Source organism: Macaca thibetana, chromosome 6, assembly GCF_024542745.1.
Source record: "Macaca thibetana thibetana isolate TM-01 chromosome 6, ASM2454274v1, whole genome shotgun sequence".
Classification (NCBI taxonomy): Eukaryota; Metazoa; Chordata; class Mammalia; order Primates; family Cercopithecidae; genus Macaca; species Macaca thibetana.
The window spans coordinates 33848768-33876629 of record NC_065583.1 but is presented as its reverse complement, the minus strand read 5'-3'; the positions used below and the strand labels follow the sequence as shown (position 1 = coordinate 33876629).

At 39.4% G+C, this 27862-nt stretch overlaps 1 long non-coding RNA gene across 1 annotated transcript; it reads left to right on the top strand.

Annotated features, from left to right (window-relative positions):
• Positions 1-30: 30 nt before the first annotated feature.
• Positions 31-27862, top strand: LOC126956815 (uncharacterized). Its single transcript, XR_007726473.1, has 3 exons — positions 31-159; positions 519-568; positions 27380-27862. It is a non-coding gene; the product is annotated as an uncharacterized LOC126956815 (long non-coding RNA).

Sequence of the window (27862 nt, the reverse complement as noted above, 5' to 3'; positions counted from 1 at the left end):
TGCCATGGCAATGACCAATGATAAGCGACCAAGCTAAGCGGGAGGGGAGATGGGCGAAGCAAGCTGCAGGGTCTGGAGGGGAGAGAGAATTTGTGCTGCTGCCCTCTGGGACGCTCTTGATCTCTCCTACCCTGGACTCCAGGTCTTTTAAAAAATGGGGTAAGGGTGGTTAGGCACGGGGAGAGAATAATTAAAATTTAATTGAAATTTAGATCGAAACATACGCAACAGCTTAGCTATTTTTTGCATTTTCTGTGGTTTTCCAATAAAATGTATGAAATTTATTATCAGAAAAATAATAACAAATATGGAGAAAATTATGTCGCATAACAGCAGATTATTATTACTTCCAAACGTGTTCGTGCTTTATAGTATCTTTTACTCAATACCAGGCAACAAGGTTATTAGAAAGCAAACGGAGTCCCTGGACTTTGTAATAGGTTAAGAATCTGGTTGATTCCTTTGCACTACTCCCGGCTTGTTCTCAGGTAAGTTACTTGGTTTCACTGTTTTTCCAGCTACCCTTCTGAAGAGGACTTGGCGGAAATTGACGCTTCCGTGAGGAAAAGTAAGTTGGGATAGAGACCGAAATTCCTTTCAACAACCACTATTCTCAGTAGCACCAGTTGGTGGACAGTTCCCAATCTTTTTAGAGTCAAACTCCTAGAGCATTCATTTTCCTGCAGGCAATTCCTGTCGTTTTCATGGATGCCCCTTTGGAGTTCCGAAGTCAGTTGGCAGTCAGGGTGGTGGGCAGGAAAAGGGGAAGTGAGGTCAGCAATGTCCAGTTGTAGGCGAATTCTGTTTCTAACCATAATTATAGATGACACCCGTATTTATCTCGTGCAGGGGTTGTAAAGATTCAATGAGATAATGCGCTAAAAGCTCTTGGCATGTAGTAAGTGTACAATAAATATTTACTATTAACGGCATAGTAGTACATTGTAGCCACCTCTTAATCTAAGGGTTTAAGGGGAATAACATGGCAATTTCAGGTAGGAGAAAAAATTAAGGTGAGAAAACCCAAAATATTTAATAACCATGATGATGATGGCAAAGACAGAGAGGCCCTAAGAGATTAAGTGTTCTCTACATCTTGATATTTGAGGACATTGTAAATCTCAGAGGAGTTAGATACATTTCCCAAATTCACAACTGATAAACGACAGAGCCAGAATCAAAATGAATTCTTTTTTTTTTTTTTTTTTTTTTTTTTTTTTTTTTTTTTTTGAGACGGAGTCTCGCTCTGTCGCCCAGGCTGGAGTCCAGTGGCGCGATCTCAGCTCACTGTAAGCTCCGCCTCCCGGGTTCACGCCATTCTCCTGCTTCAGTCTCCGGAGTAGCTGGGACTACAGGGGCCCGCCACCTCGCCCGGCTAGTTTTTTTTGTTTTGTTTTGTTTTGTTTTGTTTTTTGTATTTTTTAGTAGAGACGGGGTTTCACCGTGTTAGCCAGGATGGTCTCGATCTCCTGACCTCGTGATCCGCCCGTCTTGCCCTCCCCAAAATGGGCTCTTCTAACACTTACATTTGCTCTCCTAACCACTACACGTTTCTGCCACTCCTCCATAAAATGGAAATAATCTTTGTTCTTAATCCACAGAGTTATTTACAGGTTCAAATGGAATTAACACAAGTTCCAGAGTCAGACGACCTAGGCACCATTCCTAGTGCCAGTATTTACTATAGGTATAATTTGGAACGTATTTATTAACTTCCTCAAATCTACATTTCTTCATCTGTAAAAAGAAATAATCACAGAACCTCATGAGTCATTACAAAAATTAAACTAGATGATGTGTGTAAAATGTGCAGTGTTTAGCAGATAGGAAATGTTCAATAGATGTAGCTACGGTTAGTTGTTACTCATTTGTAAGTAACTAACATTAAAACGTGAGAAGACTTTTTCCTGCATAGTGTCATTCTTGATGTCAGGGGCTTCTTCTAATAAAACCGGCTTGAAGATAACTAGGTGATGAGGGAAAGAGTTGCAGCACTTCCCCAGCATTTGACACTGGCTTTCCATCCACTTGGTGGGAAAGCCTGCAACCTCCTTTGTGCAGCTAGTGTCCCCTGTCTTCTGTCAAAGCCTCGGCAGCCACACAACCTGCAAACACTTCCAAGTCAGCATCACCTATGTGTAACGTGTAACATAAAGGAATGGGATGTGATCATCTCTCTTCTTTCAGTATTCCTGTATTTTATCTTCTGCTTTCTCCGCAGAGATGGTCTTGTAAGCAAGCAGACCAGGAAGCTGAAGGCTGCAGAAGTGTGACATACTAGATGACAGAACCCTCCACACTGTCTAGTTAATTAAATAGTTAATTTTATTAACTATGGTTATAGTTAATAAACTATAACCATATGGTTCATCCTTAGTGCTAGGAGCTAAATGGCTAGGGGTAAGTGATTCTAGTTTTTTCCACTCCTCCCATCAACATAAAACAATTGGTCAAGGGTCAACTGGTGAGAGAAAAGTTTGGTGTTTCCTATTTGAAGAAATCTCCAATTTAACCATTCAAATACAACTTACTCATTTGTTTTTGGTCATATCCAGGCAGCACTGTTATCATTATTTATTGATAGTTTTCCCTTATTTATTTTAATTATGATTTACTTGATTTGCCATTTATTCATTTGTAAATGAAATGTTTCTGTGACTTCAGCAAAACATAAATGAAAATTGTTATGGTAAAGATAATGGACCCATGGGAAGGAAATGAAAACAAATTCTTAAATTTTTTAGTAAAACAAAGACTTCAGCTTTATTTATAATAATTTTTAATTTAAAAAGAAAGATTAAAACTCACACCTCTCTATTACCATCCCCTCTCTTACCATGCTCTATTTTTCTATATAACTGTATAGAAAATTAACATTAATAATATATTCTATGATAATATAATAGAGTATATTATAATATAACATTGCTTAATGTAGTATGCTATACTATAATGTGTACTATATTATATATTAGTGATATACTGTTTTTTTGGTGCTATTAAATTTCTTTATCTGTTTCTCCCTATCAGAACATAAACTATGAGAAGGCAGGGATTTTTATTTCCATGTTTGTTTGTGAGTGGTGTCTGGGCCCTATTAGGTGCTCGATAAATATTTGTTGAAGAATAAACCAGTAAATAAATAAAAGAATAACTTTCTGCGTTGAATCATGGCTCTATCATTTATACATATAATTATATAATAATACATATAGTATCGTTTGTTCAGATATATTGTTGGTATTTCTCTAATTACTTAGATAATTATGTTAATTACCTTATTTAGCACACATGCATGTTAACGTAATGTTTATCTGGCACAGATTTTAAAACTACACAGTTATGAAAGTAAAAATGTTTGCTCACGTATGTTCAAAGTCATCTAACATGTCCTCAGTGGGTAGGCATGGTGTTCTTTGGGCAACACTGATTTTCCTCTAAGAGCTTCTTGGTCAATAGTACTAATTGTGACCAAACTGTCTGTCTCTCCTGGGACTTTTCCAACTTTGACTTCTGAATTCCATGAGATGTCTGAAAAAGTACAGGGTATGGGTGTTGGCTCCAAAAGTGGCATTAAAATTTCAGGAGATACCACAGCATAATGGGAGAAAGCTGCAAAGTGTGGGCTCTGGGGACAGACTTCCTGGATTGAGTACAGGCTTTACCATTTCTTTTCTGAGTGACCTTGGACAAGTTGCTGTATTTCTCCATGGCTCAGTTTCTTTATCTGTAGGACATGATAGCAATACCTACCTCACTGAATTATTGTTCTGTGGGATTTGTTTGCACCTTGAAACATCATTTATTATCTCATAGTGTTTGCGGGGCAGAAATCTGGGAGTGGCTTAGCTCAGAGCTTCTGGCTCAAAGCCTGTCATGAGTTGTAGTTAAACAGTTGGCTGTGGTTGCTGTCTCATATGAAGCCTCGACTGAGTTCAGTGAGTCCAGACTCACTCCCAGGGTTGTTGGAAGTCTTTGGTCCCATTGAGTCGTTTTTGAAGTTTATGTGTGCAAAATATTAAGGAGTACCTGGCATGTAATAAATGATAAATCATATCAGTATTGTTATAAACACAATTTTATTAACTATGGTTATGCCTAGCACATTTTTCTGGATGTTTCCAAAGCACTCAGATCACTCAGATCACTAAAAGCTGCTGTTACGGCTGCAGACCAGCTATCAAGAGATAATGAGGAATTCTGGAGATGCTTATGTCACACTTCATCAAAAGCCTGATTTCCCCAAAAAGGGGGCAAAAACAAAGGCATTCATAAGTGACTGTTATTTGTCCCCTGCCTTCTTTATGAGAGATTATTAATATATTATACATTTACAGAGAACATTAAATATAAGCAGTAAGGATCTTCTTGAGTTTGCTAAGAATAAGGATCTCATTTTGACCTCATTGTATATCCTTTATCAATAGTATCAGTAAGCAAATATATTAGAAGAACTCTCCTATGAACTCTACACTCTTATGGCCGATGATCTTGCAGATGACTTCCTGCATAGCAAGTAGACACTTTTGTGTTTGTTCAGTTTATGTCCTCTTGAGGTTCCTTTGTTGCCTCAACTCTTCAACCTTTAAAATGTATCCATTAACTCCTTCAGGGTATCTTCACTGATACGAGGGTTAGCATTGAAGCTAGGGTTCCCATTGTACTGTGACACATCCTAACTACACTTACATGGTGAATGGTAAATATTCTTTTATTTGTCTTTCCTTCTTATTTTAGTGCAAGGCCTTTGAGGTCAAGGTTAAAGTTCATCCATTCATTTATTGTTACTCAGTCTAAGAGATGTTTATTGTTAGTTGCTATCATGTGCTGTTACTAGGTACCAAAGATGTAGCTGTGAGTCAGGTAACATGAGAACTCCCCTCATGAAGCTTATGGTCTAAGAGGAAAGAGAGCTTATATAATTACTTAAAATAAATTATGTTGAGCACTACAATAAAGAAAATCAGGCAGCTCTGACAGCAGATAAAATAAAAGTATAATGTAGTTTGGAATCCCAGGGAAGATATTACTGGAGAGATTGTGGGGTGAAATGGGAGCAGGTGATTTAGAATATGCACGTAGGTCCTGATATGTGAAAGAACATGGCATGCTGGTCAAATGTTGTTTAATCCTAATACCTAGCACAGAACATGGCACCCATTATGTGCCACCTACATGTTTGTCAAAAAAATCTGCCTTCTCCATCTCCCATCACACGTAAACACAGAACTTCTTTCTTCCATTTTTCTTCTGTTAATTTACTAAGGGGATTAGGGCTTGTCAATAGCTATGGAATGGACAAGCTGTATGAGATAAGAATGAATGAAAACAGGCCAAAGGATTAATTCTTCTAACAGTAGAAAAAAGAGGTATGATGCTCATAGTAACTACTGCTCCATTTCAGATTTATTAAGTGAGATTTACATGATAATACAAACCTTTGCTCTGAGGCTGAAATGAGAAGCAGTTTTTCCCTTTCAGGTCCTGGACAGTTGTATATTACCATGGCAGATAATACATGGGCTTAAGTTACCAAAAAATCAGGGACGCCAAAGAAATGAGAAAACTTCTGTTTCAATGACCTTTTCCAAGATTTTACAATCAGCAACTCTACAAATAAAAGCCAGTTTAATTTCAGTATATGTATAAGTTTTATTGTAACTTTAGTTTTTATTTTTAGTCATTTATGGGAAGCACCATAATTTTCATAATTTTTACAGTGCTTAGGAACTCAAAATGTCTTATTACATCACTGGGAGTAGAGAACACGAGCCAGAGAGTACAATAAACACGTCATTGCACAGAGAAAAAACAGACATAGCTTTTCCCCTGTGGAGCTTAGAGTCAAACGTGTGGGATAGCCAAAGAACAAAAATCAAACCACTAAAATAGTAGCAAATTTTCACAAGTACTATGAAGCAAGGAAAGAAAGGATGAAGAAGGACTGAGGAGTGACATTCAAACTGAGAAATGACATTTGAATTATGCCAATCATGTAAGAGCTGAGAAAAGAGAGTTTCATGTGGATGGATGAACTCTGAAGAAAAAGTTAGGAGTGAGAAATACTTTTGAAGGCTGAAATATGGTGAGTAAGGGTGAAATTGGCATGAGGGGAAGTTTGGAAGGTGGGCAGGGGTCAAATTATTCAGCACCGTGAAGCCCACTGTAAGTTAACTGGAGTTTCTTAATTGCAATGAACAGCCATTGCAGAATTTAAATTTGGGTTAAAGCATTGTGGGAATGAACTGGTGATGGGTGAAAGTGGATGCAGTTAGCATACTACAATAATCTAAGCCAGAGATGATACTTGTTAGATTAGGGTTGATATGGAGAAAACTGGACTGTTTCAAATGCATTTTAGAGGTAGAATTCTGGGGATTGCTGAGGGTTTGGATGTTGGGGTTGAGGGAGAGGGAGGTGTCAAGGATTACTTTTAAGTAGACAGCTAACTTCTTTCGTTTGAAAGGATACACTGTCAAGGTTCAGTTATTACCTTCTGTAATGAGGAAAGGCCTCAGAGCTCTGGCTCTGGGAAAATGTGAGGAAACTTAAGGTGTTCTAAATGCTCAACTTGTGGGACTCCTCTTCATGCCTCCCCAGGTTTAGTGCTTTTGTGAATTAGGCATGAACAACTTGTCAGTGGATCAGGCAAACCATCACTGAACTTACGCTGCTGCAATGAAAGTAACTTGGCTAAAAAGGGCAGGTGAGGCCCTGGATTTTCATTCAGAATGTTCCCAAGGACCTTAGAAGTGGGTTGCCAATAGGAAACGGCCTTCCTCTATCTACTCAGAACGCGTTTTCTCCCATAGCTAACTTGGCCTCTTCCTCGATCACACTCCTGATCCTGTTACCTTCTAAATATGTGACCTTGTAACTATATCTTCTGTGCCTCATTGTCCTCATCTGTGAGGCCAGGATAATAATTGCCTTTGCTATTAAGTGGAGATTTAAATGAATTATGTTTGTAAAGGCCTGAGCACACATCTGGCATGTAGAAGGGTCTCTTTAGTTCCAGCTGTTCTATTATATAACGCCCTCCCCCAGATCTGAATCTTTCTTATGAAAGCCTTGAGGGCCCTAGTCTTTTCCTTCAGGACCCCAAGTGTTCGAACATTTTTCCTAATACCTCCCACCTCAAGACCCCCAAATAATCTTTTAGGTACCTCAAACAGCTAAGTACTTATTTTCCTGTGAAAGATATGCCAGGTACAGAGAGACTGATGAACAAAAGGGTTGCCGGAATGTGGCATTTACAGATTTCATCATCTGTCTCACATGTTTATGAGCCAGCTTCCTTTAAATATTTATATCCTGTATTTGCATTTTATTACTGTTTGATTTCATTCTTACAGTTGATCCGAAGTGTGAAATTGGGAGCCAACACTTCCATGTTAGAAAAAATGCACAATGAAGGAGTTTGAGTTTTGTGTTTTGTGTTGTTGTTGTTGTTGTTTTTCTTTTCCCTGCCAAGGACACAAAACCTTGTGAGCTAATATCTGAGATCTCTGTGTCTGCTACTACCCCACTGCCTCCTCATGGGACATTTTGCTTAACATGTCCTTGGCTTTAGCTACTGCTACAAGCTGAAGGTCTTTCTCCTGAGATGCCTGAAACTAGTGGGTTTAATCCTGAATGAAGGCTTTGGAAGAAAGGCAGGGCCAAGCCAAGAGAGAAGGATTTAGACTTCAGGGCAGCAGATTTCCTCATATTAACTCTTGTAAACCTCTTTTACCCTAAGTCCAAATTCCTTCTTGTTTCTCACCATCCATTTCTCCTTCTAATACATTTCTCAATTCTTAATAAAACTCCAATCCGTTTCTCAAATGAATCTATTAAACTCTTTTCTCTGGCTGAAGTATAATTCTCAAAATGGCAATACCGGCAGGACGTGGTGGCTCAAGCCTGTAATCCCAGTTTCTCGGATCACGAGGTGAATCGAGACCATCCTGGCTAACACGGTGAAACCCCGTCTCTGCTAAAAAATACAAAAAACTAGCTGGCGGGCGCCTGTAGTCCCAACTACTCGGCTGAGGCAGGAGAATGGCGTGAACCCGGGAGGCGGAGCTTGCAGTGAGCTGAGATCCAGCCACTGCACTCCAGCCTGGGTGGCAGAGCCAGACTAAGTCTCAGAAAAAAAAAAAAAAAAAAAAAAAAAATTGCAATACCAAGATCCTTAGGCAAATACAAAATGAACTCACGTCAATAATTTTATTAATTAATTAATGAGGTGTTAAAACTGACCCAAAGTACATTTGAGAAATTAGATTTTTATAGAAAATGTACAAATAAGAGGACAAGAGCAGGTTTATTTGTACAACTCACTTGGACTTCAAACTTGAGATAAAATTTTATACATACGAGTGATCTAATTTATGACCTTGAATAAACTAAGCCAGTGGTTGACTTTTTGAGGTCATGATAGCCAGTCTTTGTATCACCTGAATCAACAGATTGATGAATATTTGTCTCTTATACCTGTGAAAGACCTCACGCTGGATGTTAAGGACACTATTATCTGATCCTGAAGTCGGAGAAATACAGTTTCATACCCTTTCTCCTAACTTTCCTTGGTCTTGCCAGATTGTGTTTTAAACCCATCTGCTGAATCACAATATGGCCAAAGTTACATATTGGAGTTCTTGTTTCAGCAATGTCTTCATCTCTCACAATATCCTTCCATCTTACAGCTATACATTTATAACAAAGAGATACATAACCAAAATATAGAGAGCAAAAAAGGAGAATGGATGAAAACAATGCTTTCAGGTAGACAACGCACTGGACCCTGAGCCACTCTTGACTGAGTGACACTGGGGGTGTGAGGCATGCTGTACTCTATGTGGAAACTGAAAGATCCCTTCTACTTAACACACACACACACTGGGGCCCAAGAGATCCTGCCTTGACAACTCTTCTAGAAGAAGGTGAAGAGGATTGTTCCTACCTCACTCACAAATGTTAACATACAGAGGAAAGAGCTTTCTCCTTCTCTAAGACAGCATAAAGTAGAGGTGAGAGTGAATTCTCTTTACCTTGAAAGAGACTGCTAAGCATTTTGATCTGACAAGGACTGGGGACATTGGTGGCCTGGGTGAATATGACGACCACTGTGCCATGGAGGATATGAGGACTCCTGCAGGATGACGGGATGCCCAGCAGACCATGTGTGAGGTGCTTGAGAAGCAACAGCAGCTGCATGCTTGGTGGCGCTGATGAAGGGCAGGTCCTTCCATGCAGAGGCCAGAGGCTGATACACTGATTCTTGAGCTCGTATAATAAACCTCTTGGGGACTTTAAGAGACACATTGAAGTGGAAGATGTGGAGGGCAGTTAGAGAATATATGCAACAGGAATGTAGTCTTTCAGTGTGAATAGCTTCTTCATTCATCCAGATGAATCAGGGTTTGAGATATGAGGTTACATAGCAAATAGTTGGGTTTTTGTTTTTTTGTTTTTGAAGACAGGGTCATTCTCTGTCACCCAGGCTGGAATGCAGTGGCACAATCACAACTCACTGCAGCCTTGAACTTCTGGACTCAAGCAATCCTCCTGCCTCAGCTTCCAAAGTAACTGGGACTACAGGTGTGCACCACCGTACCTGGCTAGTTTTCAAATAATTTGCAGAGATGGAGTCTGACTATGTTGGTTATGCTGGTCTCAAACTCTTGGCCTTAAGTGATCCTCCCGTCTTGGCCTCCCAAAGTGCTGGAATTATAGGTGTGAGCCACTCAAATAGTTCTTGTTAAATTCCTTATCCAATCTTTCATATCTTCCTTGAGAACAGGTAAGCCGAGCGTGCTGTAGAAACACAGCGCAGCACCATGCTACATCCCTATCATTTTACTTTTCATGCTTCATTGCCTCTACATTAGAGCGCAGCGGGACAGTGGTAGAAAATACAGACGGTTTTATTTGTATGGTTTGCTCATGCCTGTATTTCCTCTTAATCCTATGGTTTGTCTTCATAAAAGAGAGTTTCTTGAAATGGGAAGAAAAAGAGAGAAATGTTTGCTTCACAAATTCCCCTTGATTTGTCTAGAGTTGTCTGGCAGAGCCCTTCACAGCTCAGTGCTCAGAACTTCATGCTTCTCCTCTGTTCAACAGAACTGTAAACTCTGCGGATCCTGCTTCTCCAGGGTCCCTTCAGTGGAAGCTCCTCTTGCAAAGCCTAACACTATGTAGTCATTGTTCGCCACAGAGTTATGATGATTGTGCTTTTGGGCAACGCAGAGAATCAGCAGACTTTACACCACAGAGAAACTCTTGGAGTCACTTACATCATCCCAACTCCTTGTATATGGAGATTTTATATTATGATGTAGGAAAGTGAGCCAGGCCCTTTTCCTGAGTTTTGAATACTTGGCTTTCAATATGGGAGCAGAGTATCAGTGGTAAAATTCAAGACTCTTCTGTTATTTTTATTTATTTATTTTTGAGACATTGTCTTTCTCTGTTGCCCAGGTTGGAGTGCAGTGGCACGATCTTGGCTCACTGCAACCTCTGCCTCCCGGGTTCAAGCGATTCTCCTGCCTCAGCCTCCTGAGTAGCTGGGACTGCAGGCACATGCCACTATGCCTGGCTAATTTTCTTTGTATTTTTAGTAGAGACGGGTTTCACTGTGTTAGCCAGGATGGTCTCAATCTCATGACCTCATGATCCACCCACCTCAGCCTCCCAAAGTGCTGGGATTACGGGCTTGAGCCACTGCGTCCGGTCAACTGTTCTGTTATTATGCCATCTTCTTATCTCTTGAAAGGCCTGGTGTGTAATAAATCTCCTGAAAGTTCTGGTGTGTAATAATGCTATGAATAGTGAATTTACCCTCCCCTTTCAGCCTACCGTATTATTCTAGGTGAGGCTTTCAAAGTCACTACATTAGGAGCAAATTAACACTGAGTGAGAAAAAGATCACTGCTTTCTGCATTTCCAAATAGCTCAATTTCCAATCCTTTCTTATTTTACATATAGTCACTGAGTAAGTGGAGACCCAGAAAGGAAGAATAGGTTACATGGCTTCATTACTATTTCCCCCAGATTCTCAGAAGCTGTGATCTGCCTTTGTAAGATGGAACAATTTTTTAAACATAAGAGCAAAAGAAGATATAGCATATTGAGAATCATGTAAATTCCACTGTAATTCTAAAGATTTGCTGACCTTCACAATCAGGAGTATATTTTTATTCTTCCTTTTGATACAACAGTGTGACTAATGACTACCTGGTTCAAACATCTAATTATTGGAATTAAGACACAGTGTGAATCAGATGCAATGGATCTCCTAATATTTTCTCCATTTTTCCAACCATCTCTGTCTTGGCCCTGGGATATTATAGCATAGAGAAGTCACAGAAGAGAAAAGTGCTTTGCATTATACAATGTCCCAATTTCCCAGAATTTTCTGGAAAATGGCCTGGGTCTGACTTTATGCAGAGATCATAAGTATGGAGACAAGAGTACATTTGTTTTATGTACCTTTCCTGAAGGAGAAGTCTTCATGTCCTAGACTTAAGTATGGGATATCAGACTTAGAAAGAATAATTTATACCTAATTATGGCCTCTGTGACCAAATTAGACCAAATCAAAGGCCTGGCCTTTTATAGATCATAATAACAATGTTTCCTATTTCTTGAATAAAAGGTTGTAATAAATATTAAATTCTGTTTTTTGAGCCTCTGTCCCATGGATTATTCTGAATAAGGTGCTATAAATGAGATTTTAGAAGCAGATTGTATGAGACCAAGATAAAGCAGCTTCAGGCTTAGGCTACTAACATCTCTTGTGCTTCCCATTTTTAAAAAATCTAAGCCTTAACTAATCTATTACAAACTAATTCTTTGCTTCATTCAGTGTCCTCAACCTTCATACTTTCCTCTATTTGACCCTATTCTCAGATCAGACAAACCCACGTATAAAACAGAGAATGAGAAAATGATGATGATTGAGACTAACGATTCCAAGTACATGATAATTCTTAGTAACATCTTACTAAGATAATTCATAGTAATTTCTTAATCCAGGGATTAGTATGAGGGACCAAACTTAAAGGGGAATGCTAATGCTATTCCTCTCTTTTTCGTTTAACATATATGTGAGTAATGTGTCACTGATATTCCTACTGTCCTCTCCTCCATCCACACCTTCAATAGAGAAGTGGCTCCATGACTGTTATCAGGATTTCTGTAAAACCCTCAGTTTTGGGGAATTGCAGTTGGATGTGGATGAGAACTGCAACTGGAACCTAGAATTGCACCTTTCTTCCCCAATGAAAAGGCTTTAGAAGACATCTCATTTAACTCTTTTCTCCAGTTTTGGTTCAATTAAAAGTTAATCAATGAAATGCTGAGTCTCACCTCTCCCAATACTGTCCCCAGAACTTTGTAACTCTAACCATCAAGGCCAGGATCTTTTCAGATCATGCCTTCTCACGGGACCTTTACGGTGGCCAAGAATCATCTCACTGAAGACAGACCACAGAGGAATAATAGAACCATTTGCTTTATATCATATACATTCTCATCTCTCCAAGATCCATTTCCACTCTAAATTTTCTTAGTGGCAAAATTTTAAGATGCAGTCTTTAAAGGGAGATTTTTTTTTTTCCATTGAGCCACCTTTGAGCACTGCAGACATGCTTGGAGGAAGTGTCAGTAATCCAAAGCTTATTATCAGGGACCAGTCTTTGAGACAAGAGTTCATGTCTATCTTAGAATTTGTACTCTGATTTGTGCTGACCCTTCTTTTTATGTCTCCCGTATGCATTAGGGCAGATGGACAAACTTTACTGGGAAACACTCAGCCTGTCTTCTCTTAAAAGCTATAGGCAGAACTTCACTCATAACTTGCCACACTGAGGGGAGCCCTTTGGTGACATCTAGTCACCCTGTGCCTCCACTTTTATGTGGCGCAGTGATTGCTGCCTCTTCCCAGATCCGTGTGAGTCTGGCCTTCATGACTAGAACAGATCATTGGGAATTGTCTTATGAGATCGGATTATTATAAAAACAGCTTCTGTTGAGATTGTGGAGGAACAGATACTCATAGATCGCTTGTGTGAACAAAAGTCAGTAGTGAGATGGGGGGATGAAGGAGGAAGAGACAGAGCGAGTGAGAGAGACAGAGATTGCTGACATGTATATGACAGCTCTGTCTGCTCAGAGGGCCTGGTAGCAATGAGACAACAATATCCAGAGCATGAATTCTAAAGGCCATACTTCATTAAAAGAAAATAAATCAGGACTCATTGGACAAATGGTTGATTCCAGAGCTGTGGCAATAAAGATAAAATGAGCTTGGAACACCTTGCTATTGTAGAAAGTAAAGAAGTACTTAAAGAAAGATGGAAACACTTCGAAAGTCAAAGGAATCAACTTGAAAGGAGTGGCATTCACAAAATCTAAAAGAGTTTGGGCATCAAAAAGAATAATAATATAGTAATGGAATATAATCCATATAATAAAATTAGAATCCATGACTCCATTCTTTTATAAATAAATAAAATGAAATAAACAGGGAGGAAAGGAAAGCTTTTTCTTACAGCAAAATGCCAACTAATAACTATAAAAGGAATGATCCATCATTTGGGAAATCATCATTTAGCAAACATCATAGTAATATTCTAAGGATGAATCATCAATGAATGCTAAAACTAATGGGTGAATGTTTGATGAGGAAGAGGATATTTATAGAGTCTCAGACTATATCTCCACAAGGTCCCTCCCATTCTTCATATTGAGAAAAGCAATAACTTTACAGTGAAGAAACCTAGTTGGTACCAGAGTTCCCCCTTATCCTTAGTTTTGCTTTACACAGTTTCTGTTACTTGCAATCAATTGCAGTTTGAAAATATCAAGTGGGAAATTACAGAAATAAATAGTTCATAAGTTTTAAATTGTGCACCATTCTGAGCAGGATGATGAAATCTCTCATGGTCCTACTCTGTTCTACCTGAGACATGAATCATCCCTTTGTCCAGCATGTTTGCTCTGTATACGCTACCTGCCTGTTAGTAACTTAGTAGCTCTCTCAGTTAGTAGATCAACTGTGACGGTATTGCAGTCTTTGTGTTCAAGTAACTCTTATTCTACTTAAACGATTAAACTCAGAGAGCAAGACATGCCAAAAGTCAAGATAGACTTAAAGCTAGTTCTTTTATGCCAAACAGTTAGCCAAGTTGTGAATTCAAAGGAAAAGTGCTTGAGGAAAATTCAAATGATAAGAAAGTGAAACAGTCTTATTACTGTTATGTTATTATGAAGAAAGTTTGAGTGGTCTGGATAGAAGATCAAACCAGCCACAATACTCCCTTAAGCCAAAGCCTAATCTAGAGTAAGGCCCTAACTGTCTTCAATTCTACAAGGCTGAAAGAGATGAGAAAGCTACAGAGGAAAAGTTGGAAGCTGGCAGAAGTTGGTTCATGAGGTTTAAGGAAAGTAGCCATCTCCATAACAGAAAAGTGCAAAGTGAAACAGCAAGGGCTTATGTAGAAGCTGCAGGAAAACACTCAGAAGACCTAGCTAGCTAAGATCATTGATGAAGGTGGCTATATTATACTAGAGATTTCCAGTGCAGACAAAAGAGCGTCCTATTAGAGGAAGATACCACCTAGAACACCCTAAAGAGGAAAAGTCAGTGCCTGGCTTCAGAGCTTTAAAGGACAAACTGACTTTCTTGTTAGGGGCCAGCAGCTACGACTTGAAATTGAAGCCAGGGTTCATTTACCACTCTGAAAATGCTAGAGCCCTTAAAGAATGATGCTAAATCTACTCTGCTTATGCTCTAGAAATGAAACAACAAAGCCTGGATGACAGCACATCTGTTTACAGCATGGTTTATTGAATATTTCAAGCCCAATATTGATAACTACTGCTTAAAAAAAGTGATCCCTTTCAAAATATTACTGCTCACTAACAAGGTACCTAGTTACCCAAGAGCTCTGGTGAAGATGCACAAGGAGACGTTGTTTTCATGCTTGCTAACATAATGTCCATTTTCAGCCCATGGTTCAGGGAGTCATTTTGACTTTCAAGTCTTATTATTTAAGAAATTCATTTCATAAGGCTATAGCTGTCATAGATAGTGATTCTTGGGAAGGATCTGTGTAAAATGAAAGCCTCCTGGAAAGGATTGATTATTCTGGATGCCATGAAGATCGTTCAAGATTTATGGAAGTAAGTCAAAAGATCAACATTAATAGGAGTTTTGAAGAAGTTGATTCTACCCTTATTAATGATTTTGAGGGTTCAAGACTTCACTGCAGGAAATAACTGCAGTTGTGATGGAAATAGCAAGAGCACTAGAATTAGAAGTAGACTCTGAAGATGTGCCTATATTTCTGCTATCTCATGATACAACTTTCACAGATGAGGAGTTGCATCTTATGGATGACCAAAGAAAGTGGTTACTTGAAATGAAAACTACCTGTGGTGAAGATGCTGTGAACATTATTGAAATGGCAGCAAGGCATTTAGAGTATGACATCAACTTAATTGATAAACAAGTTGGCAGAGTTTGAGAGGATTGGCTCCAATTTTGGAAGAAGTTCCACTATGAGTAAAATGCTATCAAACAATATTGGTAGCTATAGAGGAATCTTTAATAAAAGGAAGAGTCAATGGTTGTGGCAAACTCCACTGTTGTCTTACTTTAAAAAATTGCCATGCCACTTCAGCCTTCAACAACTCCCACCGTGGTCAGTCACCAGCATCAGTACCGAGGCAAGCAAACAATTATGACTTCCTGAATGCTCAGATGATCATTAGCATTTTTTAGCAACGAAATATTTTAAATTAAGGTATGCACATTGTTTTCTTAAGGCATAATGCTATTGCACACTTAATAGACTATAGTATAATGTAAACATAACTTTTATATGCACTGGGAAACAAAAAAACTTCATATGACTTGCTTTATTTTGATATTCACTTTATTGTGGTGGTCTGGACCAAACCTGTAACATCTCTGAAGTATGCCCATATATCGGGTTCAGTACTTTCTACAGTTTTAGGCATCCACTGAGGGTGTTGGAACATATCCCCCGGATTAGGGGATAGAGGGGGCTACTGTATCTTTCTAATCAAGTGATCAAAGTTAACATCACCAAGAGTAGAATGAACAGACATCCTCTCTCTCTCTTTTTTTTTTTTTTTTTTTTTTGAGACAAAAATCTAACTCTGTTGTCCAGGCTGAAATGCAGTGGTGTGGTCTTGGCTCACTGCAATCTCTGCCTCCTGGATTCAAGTGATGAGTGACTTTCCTGCCTTAGCCTCCTGAGTAGCTGGGACTACAGGTGCACGCCACCACGCCTGGCTAATTTTTGTATTTTTAGTGAAGACGGGGTTTCATCATGTTGGCCAGGCTGGTCTTGAACTCTTGACCTCAGGTGATCCACCTGCCTCGGCCTCCCAAAGTGCTGGGATTACAGGCGCGAGCCACCATGCCCGGCCCTGTGTCTCCTTAACATCATGCACTGAAAAAGACACAGCATCACTTCTGAGGTATTTCTACCAAAATGCATAATCTGATTCTAATCAGATAAAATAAGAGTTTTGTTTCTGTAATTGGTTAACTCCCCCAGGAAGATAAAGGCAGCCAATAAATGACTGAATAAAGAAAATGCACACAGTTAAGAGTAAATAAGTAAAGCAGGCGCTAGAAGAGATGAGATGTATGTTTTCTCCCTTTGACGCTCCTGCTTCATGGCTCGCATGTGACAAGAGTGCTCAGATGAGTTTTTGAATGCCTGGGGTATCATCTTAGCACTGGACTTGGTCCAGCAACAATTTGCATTGTTGACCAAATTTTGATGTAATTATTTTCAGTAAAGTATAGTTCAAATGTCTTGTAGAGCCTACTTACGTAAAAGAGTATAAAAACAACCAGACTCTGCATTTTCCATCCTCTTATAAATCTTACTGCATTGGCACTGATATAATTTTTAGAAAAGTCCATGCTAAAAGGAGCATTCTTCAAGTATGGTGCAGTAAAGAGCATTTAGAATATGTTGTCTGGAATGGAGAAGAGTTTCCTACAAATAAGCACATGGGAAGAAAGACTCCAGTGAAAATGGCAGTGAGAGCAAGACTAACCAGTAGGTCAAGGCAAGCAAACACAATGCGAACAAGTTAAAGATAGGGGCAGATTACAGGATCCAGGTTCTGCAATACCATCCAGACAACATTACGCAAATCTTTAAAAAGAAGCCTTTTAGTCAGAGTCTCCCATTCATATTTATAGTAATCTCAAAGGCCTGAGAACCAGTATTTCTGATAAAAAGAAAATTCTCGTATGTTTTAGGAGAGATGCATCATCCCTGGTTTAAGTACTGAAAATTGGTAATTTTGTATTTACGTAATGGCTTTAGAAATATTAGATTTTATATCAAAGACTAGATTAATTTGTGATCTAACATAAATAGTAACATCAAAGAGGTAACTTAAATAGCTCCCTCTTGTTCTAATGAAATATATTTTCCGTTGACTACAGACTGAGAGACATAGCAACAAGGAATGCAAACTCCTTTGATTCCATATGGTGAAATGAAAACCTTGGCTCATGCATCGTTCTTTACCAGTTGCTTTTAGGAAATAAATGCAGAGCTCTATCCTAGGAGAAGTGACTCCAGTTTTCCTGGATTATCAATTCAAAATCCTCTTGTTTGCGGCAAGGAGGACATACCCATTTAAATTAAGTTGATCTGAGAGACCAATGTACGTGTCTTAAACTTGGTCTGCCTGGGACAGCAGATACATCCAGCCACAAATATTGAGAAAACAGCAAGATGAACAGGTAAAGATAAGAGTTTAGAAGCGGCATCAAGTGCATGCCTAAATTAACCTGGGACTTGGCAGTGAGAATTACAGACCTTAGCTGAGATGAAGGGAAGGGAACACTAAAAATGGCCTTGACCTTGATGTGAGTATGATCTGAGCCTGGAAAATCCTACCTGAATGCTTCTTTGTTTTGCTGGGTCCTTTACTTTACCTTTTCTGTCCAATGTTGTCCTCAATGCCCCTATTTGTGTGCTTTTCATTTTCTTACACGTAAAGTGATCTCTCCAAGTTCAGGGGGAGCAACTGATTCTAGGAATCCTTATGCATCCAAAGGCAATTGCTGATGATTGTCCTGGGGATGTTTAACCGGTTCCTGTAAGGTGGTGGAGGCATCATGCAGGAGAAACTTAAGTGCATACCCCTCTCTACTTTTTCATTTCCAAGGGGAATTAGACAGCTTGGGATTTTGTGGATGTCCAAGGGTAGACATCAGAAGTCAAGGAGGACAGAGGCTGATGTTTCCATCGATGCCCAATATTCTGTTTTCCTTTTCGAAGAGAGAAAAAGGAGCAGTCCCTAAAAATCTCTTATTCTGGTTCGCTGGTGGCAAGGCCACAGTGGGCCTCATAAACACCACCAGGTCTTCCTGCCTAGGTCTTCTATGTTCGAAGAGTAACTTTGTGCTGGGCAATACAGGGCTGTCCAGGTTACATGGGCCATAGTGTTAACTGCTGGGTAAACTTCACCCTTTCTAGGTAAATTTACAGGAAAAGGCAGAGTTATCTGCTGGGTAAATCTTCACCCTTTCTAGGTAAATTCACAGTTTCCTCTCTTGAGACCAAAACATTAGACCTTCCCACTGCTAAACTAATTCTGCCATAGTGGCAAACTCTTCCTTAACTTTTTGCCTACCACCTGAAACTGATCCCCAGGTAATGCTGTCTCAAGAAAGCAAGTGCTACCTAGGCGTTTGGAGGCCTCACTCTCTGTCCTAGCCTGGCTTGGTGACACTCCAAGGGAGTGTCACACATGTTCCTTAGAAGAGGTTGAATTATTTCTCTTTTGTCATTCACAACTTAACATCATTGATACAAGTCTCTCTCCAGTATGTCTAATTGAAAGTACTTTACATTAGGTAAGTAACTTCTGGCCTTTGACTCTGAATGTTTGGGAGAAAAATTCTATCTAGATTTCTAAAGCTATCACTTGATAAGCCTCCTCCTTCCTAGTCAGATGGGTGAAATACTCACGTTAGTTTTTAAAGACACAATCTGTAGAGATGTGCTTCCCTCTCTTGCAGTAGAACTGTAGCTTTATGTGGTAAGACTCGATAGGGAAAAGCAGGACTTATGCAGAGAAGTAATTGCATATGTTACACTGGGGCAGACTTTGGAAGCGTGTTGGGAATAGAGATGTGAAACGACTGAGAACTGTACCACAGGGATGATATGTTTGAGAACAGTGACAATATTTTTCTTGAAGATGACTTGCCCTGATGCTTATGCTTGCTTCCCCATGCCTTACGTGTTCCTCTGCTCTGGCCCTTGAGAAGCTCTGTTATATCACCATTCTACACTGTAAGCAGGGGGTACCAATAGGCATCAGTTCCCAGTACCACGTCCTTGCCTCTGTTGATGTGTGCTTTCTTTTTTAATGGACAGTGGCCCTTTCTCCCATTCTACTCTTGGTTGAGTTGCTGTAGTTTTCCATTAACTTTTATTATTGGAGGCACTTCACAGAATCTTTTGGGTTCTATATGTTGTCAACCATGTCCCATTGTGGAGAACATTGTATTTTCCCTTAATAGAGATCAGTCACCTCACTTTGCCTGTGGCTTCAGTGACATGAGGATTCTTCAAAAGGCCAGGTGATGGTCTTATCTTTTAGATCGATGAAACCATCATGTCATGTGGTAGAAGTGTTCTCCTTTTGGAATTAAGACCTTAAAAGAAGCAGAGCTTAAATTTATAGGGCCAGGAAATTGAAATTTTCAAGCTGGTCATTGAGTATACTTCTATCTCCTGATTTCCATAACTGTGAAATCTGGCAATCATTAAAAAAAAAAGCATCATATTTTGACTGCTGGTTCAAAGAATATACCACATTCTTTGGGACAGCATCACATCTTTGTCTTTGAAGGATGTTTTCGTTTGTTTATTTGTGTGTGTGTTTGTTTGTTTGTTTTGAGATAGAGTCTTGCCCTGTCACCCAGGCTGGAGTGCAGTGGAACACATGTGGCTCACTGTAGCCTCGATCTCCTGGGTTAAAGTGATCCCCTTGCCCAGCCTCCCAAATAGCTGAGACTACAGGTGTGCACCACCATGCCCGCCTATGTTTTTTTTATTTTTGTAGAGACAGGGGCCCCACTATGTTTTCCAGGCTGGTTGGGGAGTGTTTTCAGTCAGAAAGCAGTATGACTACATCTTCAGTAGGCCATTCTAATGCTCTGCAGAGCCGAGCGTTTCTGGATAATGGAGCACATGGCAAGATCAGTACATTTAATGAGTGTCAGCCCATTGACCCACTTTGTTTTCTACAGAATACATTCATTGGTCACCAGTTGTGGTAGGCTGAACAGTGATGCCCCAATATGTCTACCTAGTAATCCCCTAAACCTGTAAATGTATTATATTATATAGCAAAAGAGATTTTGTGTATGCAATTAAGCCAAGAATCTTGAGATGAGAATATACTGGGTGTCTGGGTGGTCCTAATGATACAAGTGTTCTTATTTTTATTATTCTTATTTTTTTGAATCAGGGTCTTGCTCTGTCACCCAGGCTGGAGTGCAGTGGCACTATCTCGACTCACTGCAGCCTCCACCTTCTGGGCTCCAGCGATCCTCCCATCTTAGTCTCCTGAGTAGCTGAGACTATAGGCACATGCCACCACGGCCGGCTAATTTTCATATTTTTCATAGAGATAGGGTTTCATCACGTTGCTGAGGCTGATCTTGAACTCCTGGGCTCACGCAATCTGACTGCTTTAGCCTCTCAAAGTGCTAGGATTACAGGTGTGAGCCACCACGCCTGGTCACAAGTGTTCTTATAAGAGGTGGTCGGAGGGAGGTACCACTACAGGAGAGGAGAAGGTGACATGATGACAGAAGTAGAGGCTGGAATGATGAACTTGAAGATGGAAACAGGAGTAGCAATCCAAAGAACACAGGTGGACCACTAGAAACTGAAATAGGCAAGGTGACAGATTCTCCCCTCAACTCCAGTAGAAACCAGTACTGCTGACATTGACTTTAGTTCAATGAAATAATTTTAGACTTCTGACCTCCAGAACTGTAACTGAATAAAACAGTATTGTTTAATGCCATTAAGTGTGTGGTAATTTTTTATAGCAGCAATAGGAAACTAATAAAGCATCAATGTTCTGTGGAATATGAAGATTCCAAATAACTCCTTTGCAAGAGTATCTATGAAGGCACTGTGTGCAGGAATGGGAAATCTATTTTCAAAATAATTATGTATTTTAGTGATGATAAGTTGTTCTCCTACCATTAGGAAAGGGGTCTAGTAAAATCAATGTAACACCAAGTAGCTGTCTGGTCCCCTGAGGAGAGGACTCAGCATCAACACCTGCTATGATCAGGTGGATATTCAGCAGTGGTGGTAGCCAGGTCAGCCCTGGTGAAATCCATGTTGTTGAGCCAATGCACAGCTTTCATCCCTACTACCATGGACAATTTTTACCTGATTGAATTGAGTGACTGCTAGGGTGCCTGGGGAAAGAGATTGGCTGACATCTGCAGAGCATAGCATTGTCCATGTGATTACTGAGAACATCCTCTGCAGCGGGTACCCTTGAGTGAGTATTCACATAGATCACAAATATCCTCCTATCCTATATTCATTCTGAGAAGGCTGATATACTTTCTCCCCAGATCTCTCCTTGTTACCAAATCTTCAGCTGTGTTCTTCCCAAGCATCTGATGATCTGGCCAGCCCATTATATACACTGACTATGAAGTAGTATATATTAGTAACTTGAGCCAACTCTATCCAGAAAAAGTAGAAAAAACAAACATACTACTAGAAGATATTCTAAAGGGCAGACTCCTTTCTTCATTTTAAAACACAAAAGCTTTTAATAGGGCTGTAATTCTGCATCGTGCATTTCTAGCCTAACTCCAGCACAATATGCAAAGCCATCTGTAATCACACCTCCTTTATTTTTTTCTCTGTCAACTGAAATTAAAGAATTTCAGGTGATGCCACAGGTGTATGCTTGAGGGAGGAGCATCAGAGCAATAGCAGTAGGTGCTGCTGGAGTCCCAGCCACATGCTCACGTACCATCCACTGCTTCTGTGCATGCTTACAGTGTCATTTCTGAAAGCTTTTTTTTAAAAAAAATAACATGAGGCCAGGCACGGAGGCTCATGCCTCTAATCCCAGCGCTTTGGGAGGCCAAGGCAGGTGGATAACCTGAGGTCAGGAGTTTGAGACCAGCCTGGCCAACATGGTGAAACCCTGTCTCTACTAAAAATACAAAAATTAGCTGAGTGTGGTGGTGGGGGCCTGTAATCTCAGCTACTTGGGAAGCTGAGGCAGGAGAATCACTTGCACTTGGGAGGCGGAGGTTGCACTGAGCCGAGATCACACCATTGCACTCCAGCCTGGGCAACAGAGTGAGACTCTGGTTCAAAATAAAATAAAATAAAATAAAATAAAATAAAATAAGATAAATAAGTAACACGAAAGCTTTTCTAGGGAGATTAAAGTTTCTAGTCATCGAACCTGGTCATATTACATCTATAATTATCCCCTACCTTCTTGCATCATCAGTTTCTCCCTCTTTGCCCAACATGAGTTCAAAAACATGGTTTGGAAGGTTCCAAACCCTCCATTGATTCCACATTTCCCTGCAGATGCAGACCCATTTCTCCACTCCCTATCACAGTAGATTTCTTGAAATAGTTATCTTTACTCACTGTCTCTACCCCTTCACCTTCCATTCACTCTTCAGCTCATGCCACTCTAGCTTTTTGGTTTGATTTCTCCAAAATCGCTCTTGTCTCTGTCATTAATACCTTCCCTGTTGAAACATCCCCCCAGGTCTACGTCTATTTTGTTCTTGAACTTCTTAGTAGCAGTTGACTCAACTGACCACCCACTCTTTAAAATATATATATTATATATATACACATTATATATATATTATATATACATTATATATAAATATATAATACTATATATATATAATTTCACAACTTCGTATTCTCTTTATTTTCCTCACATTAAACTGGCCACTCTTTTTATATCAGTGCAATGTCTTTTCTTTGTCTATAAGACCAAGGCTCTCTTCTTTACCTAAACTTGCTTTAGTGATCATGTTCTTCTATGCCTTTAAATATGGTAAGGATTCCCAAATGTATATCTCTAGTTGTGTTCTCTCCCCTGAGTCTCAGACAAAAAGCCAATTAACTACTATGCATCACCACTCAAAATAACACACTTTAATAAAAATTAAATATTCATTGCCTCTCTTCTACCCTCAATTTATTCCTCAATTGGTATGATCTAGCCAAAAACCCAGCAATAATTCTCAATTCTTGTCTTTCTCTTAGCTATCCACTACATCCAAATCAACAGTCCTACCGTTTTTATGTTCAACACACATTTTTAACCTATTCTCTCCCCTCTATCTTCACAATCATTATCCTAGTCAAAGCTATGATCTATCAGTTAAACTAACTCAACAGCCTTTTGATTGGTCTTCCTGTTCCACCCTTCTGTTATCCATTCTTCACAACGTAGCCAGGATAATATGTAAGCACGTAGAAAGATCATATCAGTTTTCTTTTGAAAAGCTTCTATAACTTCCCATTTCATCTAGAATAAAATCAAAACCTGGTTCCACAGTCTACAAGGCTCTACATGATAAGGCCTCCTTTACCTCTGTTCCCTCATCTCCTATTACAGTGCTACTTTCCCCATTGTTTATCACACTCCAGCCACATGTTCTTCTTTCGGTTTCTCTTGCATATCTTTCTGCTTTAGGTCCCTTGCACTTGCATTTGTCTCTACCTGGGATCATGTCTTATGAACCTCTGCAGGGCTGGCTTCTTCCTATTTAAATTTCTGCTCAAATGCTACCCCCTCATGCATGTTCTCCTTCACCATCCCATTTAAAGTAGCTTTATCACCTTGGTTTCAGCTTCAGTTATCTATTGCCATGTAACAATTCACCAAAAACATTGTGATTTAAAACAACTATTTATTTAGTCATGACTCAAGGGCCAGCTATTTGGTCAGGGCTCTGCTGGGATTGTCTCTCTTTGTTCCACATCCTGTTATCTGGGTTCAACCATGCATTTGTGGTCAGTTGGAAGGAACCCTGAGGCTGGCTCTCAAATGGCCTCATTCACCTGCCTGGAAGTTGGTGGAATCTGTCAGCTGGAGGACCTTGATTTTTCTCCACATGGCCTCTCCAGCAGGCTAGTTTGGGCTTTCTTACAAAATGCCTGGGCTTCCAGAGATTGAGAGCATAAACTAAAAGGCCTCTTGAGATATTGCTTGAAAGTTGCACAATATCACCTTGGCCACAGTCTATTGGCCAAAGTCGAGGCCAATGAGGCTAGCCAATATTAATGGATGAGAAATAGACTCTACATCCTGATAAGCATTGCTGCATATAATTTGTGGTGATTTCAAATCTATCCTGCCTCCTTTCCTGTGTCCTCCCATCAGTCTTTATCATATCTTCTTCTTTATTATTTATTTATTTATTTATTTCAGAGTTCTTAACATTATCTAAAGTTATCTTGTTTATGTATCTGTTTTCTTTTGATAATGAGTCCTGCTCCTTCCATTTCAGTGTGAGCTCCATGACAAGAAGCATCTTTTCTGACTTGGTTGTTATTGAAGCTGCAGGGATTAGAACAGTAAACAGTCTTTACTTAACATATGATAAATGGTCAAGATATGATGGTCGACTGAATTAATGTATGAATGAATAAGTGAATTCAGAATACCTGGTTCAACAGAAGACTAGTACTTACAGTGATTTGGAATTATTTCCCTTGAATACTCTCTGGGAGCTGAATGGATAGGTTGACTAAAGATAAAAGGTGAGAAGTATTGTGAGTGATGAACAGGATTTAGTGGCCTGTTTGTGTTCCAAGGAGGTTTTACAGCAAAATTGAAATGCTGCTTCATTTTCTTGTTCAAATTCTGAATAATTAATCACAGACAGCCCTAGCTATGTATTATCTTACTATCTTCCAATAATTGAGAATTAATTCATCATATGAAGCCCCATTGTAGCCTGCTTTCTGTGGAAGGCCCTATGTAAAGCTGAAAAAGGTCAACTAGGAATAGCCCCACATCATTTTAAGACAGAACAAGAAAATACATCAAAATATTTTTTCAATTAAGATTATTTTTAAATTTCTATTTTATCACTACACTATATCTGGAAATAATAGAATCTATCTCTCCTTTGCATCTAACTGAAATTTGTTTTAAATTAGTCTGAAAAATAAAATTTCATTTTAATTTATGGATTTGTAGTTTTGGTGGACAGTATAGTAGTATGGATGGATAATAGTAACATATTTGGGGGACAGTATAGTAGTAAACTGAAAGTTATTCAGGAAAATGTAGGTTAATAGGCACTTATTGAGCCTCCTGAAGACAAAGGCATGGATTAGACGTATCTTCTACATTTAAGGAATTTTATTATAATGAGGGATAAAGATTACACAAGTGGATAAAGAAAACATGAGGCATGCTGTGGTAGTGGTGTGCACACATGGCCAGCAAGGCCGTGGGAAGTCTATGGCCCACCTCATCCATCAGTGCTAGGAGATGGTGACAGAGAAGGAAAGAGATGTAGTAAATGAACAAAAGAAAAGTGTGTTCCAAGCAACTAGAAGTAAGTCTAACCTGTGACAGAGAAAGAGCAGGAATAACCGGAGTTTAAATTAGCACCTATGCAAAAGCTGAATTCCAGCAGCTGTGTGCTATAAAAGAGCTCACATTCCAATCAGGCACAGTGGCTCACGCCTGTAATCCTAGCACTTTGGGAGACCAAGGTGGGTGGATCACCTGAGGTCAGGAGTTTGAGACCAGCCTGGCCAACATTGTTAAACCAAGTCTCCACTAAAAATACAAAAATTAGCTGGGTGGCACACGCCTATGGTCCCAGCTATTTGGGAGGCTCAGGAAAGAGAATCACTCAACCTCGGGAAGTGGAGGTTGCAGTGAGCCAAGATCATGCCACTGTACTCCAGCCTCGGCGACAGAGCAAGACTCTGTCAAAAAAACTCACGTTCCATCCTGAAGTTTCCAACTTCTTTGCAAATGAGGAACTCCCTAATGCCAAAAATTAAAATGTTTATAATCCTTTAGTTAAGAAAGTGCACAGAGACAAAAACTTTAGTATTTTTTTAATGAACAAATTAATATTGCCTTTAATTTTTTTATGAATCAAACCCTCAAATATATTTGAACAATTATTACCTATTTATAGAAGTATTTTCCTTTGTCTACAAACAATGCATAGTCCGTGTAGAGGCTAACTGAGCTCTTGTATTATAATTCACATCCAGAGACACTGCTTAAGTCATAGAGGAAGCAGCATGGCACAATGAAAATCACATAGTTAGGCATTCCCATCCTGCCTTTCCATTTACTTAGACTTTAGTAGTAGACAATTACTAAACCTGTTGAGGTTCAATGTCCTCATCTGTGAAATGAGAATAAAGACTTTCTTATGTGTATTTTTAAGGAAGTAAATATAAATGATCTTGTGATAAAGGGCAAGAGGGAGATTAGAAGCAAGGAGCTAAGTGTAAATTTCAGGTTATAGTTTGGGTGACTAGGTGAATGGTTGAGTCACTAATAGAGAGAAAGGGAGAGAGAGAGACAGAGAGACAGAGGTAGGCAGACACACACACACATGTATACACACACACACACACGCACACAGAGAAAGAGAATGCAGAATGAATGGCCTGGATGATGAGAGTTCAATGGAGAGACAAGAAAAACTTACTTGGTAGTATGAGGACAGTGGGTACCCACTCATTACTAAAGACAAACCTACTTCACCTACTTATAAGTTCTGGAATAAAGAGAAGACACACATAAGAAGAGAGGGAACTATTTTCTAAGTTCCAAAAGTGGAAGGATGAGGGAAGACAGACAATGTAAAAACAGACCCCAATTTATTACTGTCTACATCAAATGTTCAATAAAAAACAAATTAGAACATTGAAAATATTCTTAGGTTTATTGGTATTACAAGTCTCATGTCATTATAAGATGCAAATAAATGGGTTCAATTTGAAGTTCCATTCTCTAATCAACATCTACCAACAGTTACGGAGGTTAAGTCAAGTTATTCTACCAACTACTATAATGTCTTCTTCTATATACTACCCTCTTGTCTTTTTTCTCTCTTCTCTTTTCTTTCAACAACTGAGGCAAAGACACATGAATTATTCATCACAGACAAATGAAAGTGAGAGGTGTTGAAAGGAGAGTACTAGATTTCTTGAGACACATTCAATTTAAGGAAGTGAACTGGGGAAACTATTATGTTGGTGCCTAATGATGACATTATAATAATTAACATTCTTTATTTCACATGCAGGTATCCAAACAAAGGTTCCAGTTGATCTTCTCGTCCATAAATGTCTAAGGAGTAACTCTATGAACAGATTATCCCTGGCAAATTGAAGTATAGAATTGAGGCCGATGGGGTTCAGGACGTGCTACCTGAAAATATGGCACGTTGACATTTGAGAAAACCTTGGAAACAGGAAGGTCTCTCTTACCTTCTCCTCTCTCTTCTCCCCTGAGGAAGGTCATTAAACCCTCGCTGGAGAGATGCCCTGTACATACCCAGAGAAAGCAAACATTCTTATACCTGAAGACACAGACACAGATAAGAATCTGAATAAACAGGCCTTCCTAAATTCCCTGCAGCTTATTGCCATTAAATCAGACCTCCATTATCCAATCATACTTCTCACTGACTGATCACCTTTTCATCAAACCTAAGATTAAAAAACACAAGTTTACCTGTTTCTTTGGGTCTTCATTTCTTTATGAAAGTTCCCTTGTCACAAAAAAC